This window comes from Hyla sarda, chromosome 4, assembly GCF_029499605.1.
Source record: "Hyla sarda isolate aHylSar1 chromosome 4, aHylSar1.hap1, whole genome shotgun sequence".
NCBI classification, from domain to species: domain Eukaryota; kingdom Metazoa; phylum Chordata; class Amphibia; order Anura; family Hylidae; genus Hyla; species Hyla sarda.
In genome coordinates this window covers 44,210,364-44,215,363 of record NC_079192.1, presented here as the reverse complement: position 1 = coordinate 44,215,363, position 5,000 = coordinate 44,210,364, and the positions used below count along the sequence as shown (strand labels likewise).

The 5,000-nt window shown below is 41.4% G+C and overlaps 8 non-coding genes across 8 annotated transcripts in view; 3 read left to right on the top strand and 5 right to left on the bottom strand.

Moving 5' to 3' along the window:
- TRNAM-CAU (transfer RNA methionine (anticodon CAU)) overlaps positions 1-20 on the bottom strand; it is a 73-nt gene extending 53 nt beyond the window's left edge. Inside the window, exon 1 of the tRNA in view lies at positions 1-20. This exon is cut by the window's left edge and continues 53 nt beyond it. This is a non-coding gene — a tRNA (tRNA-Met).
- Positions 21-134: 114 nt separating this feature from the next.
- On the top strand, positions 135-206 carry TRNAE-UUC (transfer RNA glutamic acid (anticodon UUC)). The gene has a single exon. It is a non-coding gene; the product is annotated as a tRNA-Glu (tRNA).
- A 1,217-nt stretch (positions 207-1,423) lies between these two features.
- Positions 1,424-1,496, bottom strand: TRNAM-CAU (transfer RNA methionine (anticodon CAU)). Its single transcript has one exon. It is a non-coding gene; the product is annotated as a tRNA-Met (tRNA).
- Positions 1,497-1,611: 115 nt separating this feature from the next.
- On the top strand, positions 1,612-1,683 carry TRNAE-UUC (transfer RNA glutamic acid (anticodon UUC)). The gene has a single exon. It is a non-coding gene; the product is annotated as a tRNA-Glu (tRNA).
- Positions 1,684-2,463: 780 nt separating this feature from the next.
- Positions 2,464-2,536, bottom strand: TRNAM-CAU (transfer RNA methionine (anticodon CAU)). The gene has a single exon. It is a non-coding gene; the product is annotated as a tRNA-Met (tRNA).
- Positions 2,537-3,800: 1,264 nt separating this feature from the next.
- TRNAM-CAU (transfer RNA methionine (anticodon CAU)) lies at positions 3,801-3,873 on the bottom strand. The gene has a single exon. It is a non-coding gene; the product is annotated as a tRNA-Met (tRNA).
- A 114-nt stretch (positions 3,874-3,987) lies between these two features.
- TRNAE-UUC (transfer RNA glutamic acid (anticodon UUC)) lies at positions 3,988-4,059 on the top strand. Its single transcript has one exon. It is a non-coding gene; the product is annotated as a tRNA-Glu (tRNA).
- A 780-nt stretch (positions 4,060-4,839) lies between these two features.
- Positions 4,840-4,912, bottom strand: TRNAM-CAU (transfer RNA methionine (anticodon CAU)). The gene has a single exon. It is a non-coding gene; the product is annotated as a tRNA-Met (tRNA).
- Between the last annotated feature and the right edge of the window lie 88 nt (positions 4,913-5,000).

Below are 5,000 nucleotides of genomic sequence, written 5' to 3'. Positions count from 1 at the left end.
ACCTACTGCGCTAACGAGGCAAGTGGCATGGTGGTTTGATCCAGTGCCAAGCGGATAATTCAAAAGAATACAAATTTTAGATCACTTTTTTACTTTTTTTTTTCCTCATACAAAAAAACTGTGGCAGAGGCAGGTCCCATATGGTCTAGCGGTTAGGATTCCTGGTTTTCACCCAGGCGGCCCGGGTTCGACTCCCAGTATGGGAAAGTGTTTTTTTTTATAAACTTGCAGGCAAGTTCAAAGGAGGGTGAGGTCATTTGAAAGTGAAGCGGACGGGGTTCTAGTTGGTCTTTGTGGGTGAAAAGAAAGAAATCGGAACACATCTGTTGTTAGCCATTTATTATATCCATTTTCTCAAGATCCCACTTGGCTTCAAAGCTAATCTCATCCCCATCTCCACTTTCTAACTCTATGATGCTAAGGAAGTCAACCAAACCTCATGGCAAAAGATGGAAAAATTGCCTGGTGTGAGGATTAAACTCACAGTTTTCAGATTATTAAATTCATAGGCCGACCAGATCACTGCAGAGTTAAGCAGCTGGAGTTGGAGTTGTACTTTCTGGATGGAAAAAGAAAATCATTACCCCACAGCTTTAAGCCATTCATTTGGTCCACTTGCCTTCTAAGCTAAACTCATGCCCATCTCTTAAGGAATTCAGCAAAACCTCATGGCTAAAGACAAGAAAATTGCCCAGTTGTGTCTCTCATGGCTAAAGACAAGAAGTCAACCAAACCTCATGGCAAAAGATGGAAAAATTGCCCAAAGTGAGGATCAAACTCACAGTTTTCAGATTATTAAATTCATAGGCCGACCAGATCACTGCAGAGTTAAGCAGCTGGAGTTGGAGTTGTACTTTCTGGATGGAAAAAGAAAATCATTACCCCACAGCTTTAAGCCATTCATTTGGTCCACTTGCCTTCTAAGCTAAACTCATGCCCATCTCTTAAGGAATTCAGCAAAACCTCATGGCTAAAGACAAGAAAATTGCCCAGTTTTGTCTCTCATGGCAAAAGATAAGAAGTCAACCAAACCTCATGGCAAAAGAGGGAAAAATTACCTTCTAAGCTAAACTCATGCCCATCTCTTAAGGAAATCAACAAAACCTCATGGCTAAAGACAAGAAAATTGCCCAGTTTTGTCTCTCATGGCTAAATACAAGAAGTCAACCAAACCTCATGGCAAAAGATGGAAAAATTGCCCGGTGTGGGAATCAAACTCACAGTTTTCAGATTATTAAATTCATAGGCCGACCAGATCACTGCAGAGTTAAGCAGCTGGAGTTGGAGTTGTTCTTTGTGGATGAAAAAAGAAAATCATTACCCCACAGCTTTAAGCCATTCATTTGGTCCACTTGCCTTCTAAGCTAAAATGCCCATCTCTTAAGGAATTCAACAAAACCTCATGGCTAAAGCCAAGAAAAATTGCCCCGTGTGAGGATTGAACTCACGACCTTCAGATTATGAGACTGACACGCTACCTACTGCGCTAACGAGGCAAGTGGCATGGCGGTTTGATCCAGTGCCAAGCTGATAATTCAAAAGAATACAAATTTTAGATCACTTTTTTACTTTTTTTTTTTCCTCAAACAAAAAAACAGTGGCAGAAGTAGGTCCCATATGGTCTAGCGGTTAGGATTCCTGGTTTTCACCCAGGCGGCCCGGGTTCGACTCCAGGTATGGGAATGTGTCTTTTTTATAAACTTGCAGGCAAGTTCAAAGGAGGGTGAGGTCATTTGAAAGTGAAGCGGACGGAGTTGTAGTTGGTCTTTGTGGGTGAAAAGAAAGAAATCGGAACACATCTGTTGTTAGCCATTTATTATATCCATTTTCTCAAGATCCCACTTGGCTTCAAAGCTAAACTCATCCCCATCTCCACTTTCTAACTCTATGATGCTAAGGAAGTCAACCAAACCTCATGGCAAAAGATGGAAAAATTGCCTGGTGTGAGGATTAAACTCACAGTTTTCAGATTATTAAATTCATAGGCCGACCAGATCACTGCAGAGTTAAGCAGCTGGAGTTGGAGTTGTACTTTGTGGATGGAAAAAGAAAATCATTACCCCACAGCTTTAAGCCATTCATTTGGTCCACTTGCCTTCTAAGCTAAACTCATGCCCATCTCTTAAGGAATTCAGCAAAACCTCATGGCTAAAGACAAGAAAATTGCCCAGTTGTGTCTCTCATGGCTAAAGACAAGAAGTCAACCAAACCTCATGGCAAAAGATGGAAAAATTGCCCAAAGTGAGGATCAAACTCACAGTTTTCAGATTATTAAATTCATAGGCCGACCAGATCACTGCAGAGTTAAGCAGCTGGAGTTGGAGTTGTACTTTGTGGATGGAAAAAGAAAATCATTACCCTACAGCTTTAAGCCATTCATTTGGTCCACTTGCCTTCTAAGCTAAACTCATGCCCATCTCTTAAGGAAATCAACAAAACCTCATGGCTAAAGCCAAGAAAAATTGCCCCGTGTGAGGATCGAACTCACGACCTTCAGATTATGAGACTGACACGCTACCTACTGCGCTAACGAGGCAAGTGTCATGGTGGTATGATCCAGTGCCAAGTGGATAATTCAAAAGAATACAAATTTTAGATAACTTTTTTACTTTTTTTTTTCCTCATACAAAAAAAGTGTGGCAGAAGTAGTTCCCATATGGTCTAGTGGTTAGGTTTCCTGGTTTTCACCCAGGCGGCCCGGGTTCGACTGCCGGTATGGGAATGTGTTTTTTTTATAAACTTGCAGGCAAGTTCAAAGGAGGGTGAGGTCATTTGAAAGTGAAGCGGACGGAGTTCTAGTTGGTCTTTGTGGGTGAAAAGAAAGAAATCGGAACACATCTGTTGTTAGCCATTTATTATATCGATTTTCTCAAGATCCCACTTGGCTTCAAAGCTAAACTCATCCCCATCTCCACTTTCTAACTCTATGATGCTAAGGAAGTCAACCAAACCTCATGGCAAAAGATGGAAAAATTGCCTGGTGTGAGGATTAAACTCACAGTTTTCAGATTATTAAATTCATAGGCCGACCAGATCACTGCAGAGTTAAGCAGCTGGAGTTGGAGTTGTACTTTGTGGATGGAAAAAGAAAATCATTACCCCACAGCTTTAAGCCATTCATTTGGTCCACTTGCCTTCTAAGCTAAACTCATGCCCATCTCTTAAGGAATTCAGCAAAACCTCATGGCTAAAGACAAGAAAATTGCCCAGTTGTGTCTCTCATGGCTAAAGACAAGAAGTCAACCAAACCTCATGGCAAAAGATGGAAAAATTGCCCAAAGTGAGGATCAAACTCACAGTTTTCAGATTATTAAATTCATAGGCCGACCAGATCACTGCAGAGTTAAGCAGCTGGAGTTGGAGTTGTACTTTGTGGATGGAAAAAGAAAATCCTTACCCGACAGCTTTAAGCCATTCATTTGGTCCACTTGCCTTCTAAGCTAAACTCATGCCCATCTCTTAAGGAATTCAGCAAAACCTCATGGCTAAAGACAAGAAAATTGCCCAGTTGTGTCTCTCATGGCTAAAGACAAGAAGTCAACCAAACCTCATGGCAAAAGATGGAAAAATTGCCCAAAGTGAGGATCAAACTCACAGTTTTCAGATTATTAAATTCATAGGCCGACCAGATCACTGCAGAGTTAAGCAGCTGGAGTTGGAGTTGTTCTTTGTGGATGAAAAAAGAAAATCCTTACCCCACAGCTTTAAGCCATTCATTTGGTCCACTTGCCTTCTAAGGTAAACTCATGCCCATCTCTTAAGGAAATCAACAAAACCTCATGGCTAAAGCCAAGAAAAATTGCCCCCTGTGAGGATCGAACTCACGACCTTCAGATTATGAGACTGACGCGCTACCTACTGCGCTAACGAGGCAAGTGGCATGGTGGTATGATCCAGTGCCAAGCGGATAATTCAAAAGAATACAAATTTTAGATCACTTTTTTACTTTTTTTTTTCCTCATACAAAAAAACTGTGGCAGAAGCAGGTCCCATATGGTCTAGCGGTTAGGATTCCTGGTTTTCACCCAGGCGGCCCGGGTTCGACTCCCGGTATGGGAATGTGTTTTTTTTATAAACTTGCAGGCAAGTTCAAAGGAGGGTGAGGTCATTTGAAAGTGAAGCGGACGGAGTTCTAGTTGGTCTTTGTGGGTGAAAAGAAAGAAATCGGAACACATCTGTTGTTAGCCATTTATTATATCCATTTTCTCAAGATCCCACTTGGCTTCAAAGCTAAACTCATCCCCATCTCCACTTTCTAACTCTATGATGCTAAGGAAGTCAACCAAACCTCATGGCAAAAGATGGAAAAATTGCCTGGTGTGAGGATTAAACTCACAGTTTTCAGATTATTAAATTCATAGGCCGACCAGATCACTGCAGAGTTAAGCAGCTGGAGTTGGAGTTGTACTTTGTGGATGGAAAAAGAAAATCATTACCCCACAGCTTTAAGCCATTCATTTGGTCCACTTGCCTTTTAAGCTAAAATCATGCCCATCTCTTAAGGAATTCAGCAAAACCTCATGGCTAAAGACAAGAAAATTGCCCAGTTTTGTCTCTCATGGCTAAAGACAAGAAGTCAACCAAACCTCATGGCAAAAGATGGAAAAATTGCCCAAAGTGAGGATCAAACTCACAGTTTTCAGATTATTAAATTCATAGGCCGACCAGATCACTGCAGAGTTAAGCAGCTGGAGTTGGAGTTGTTCTTTGTGGATGAAAAAAGAAAATCCTTACCCCACAGCTTTAAGCCATTCATTTGGTCCACTTGCCTTCTAAGCTAAACTCATGCCCATCTCTTAAGGAAATCAACAAAACCTCATGGCTAAAGCCAAGAAAAATTGCCCCCTGTGAGGATCGAACTCACGACCTTCAGATTATGAGACTGACGCGCTACCTACTGCGCTAACGAGGCAAGTGGCACGGTGGTATGATCCAGTGCCAAGTGGATAATTCAAAAGAATACAAATTTTAGATCACTTTTTTACTTTTTTTTTTCCTCA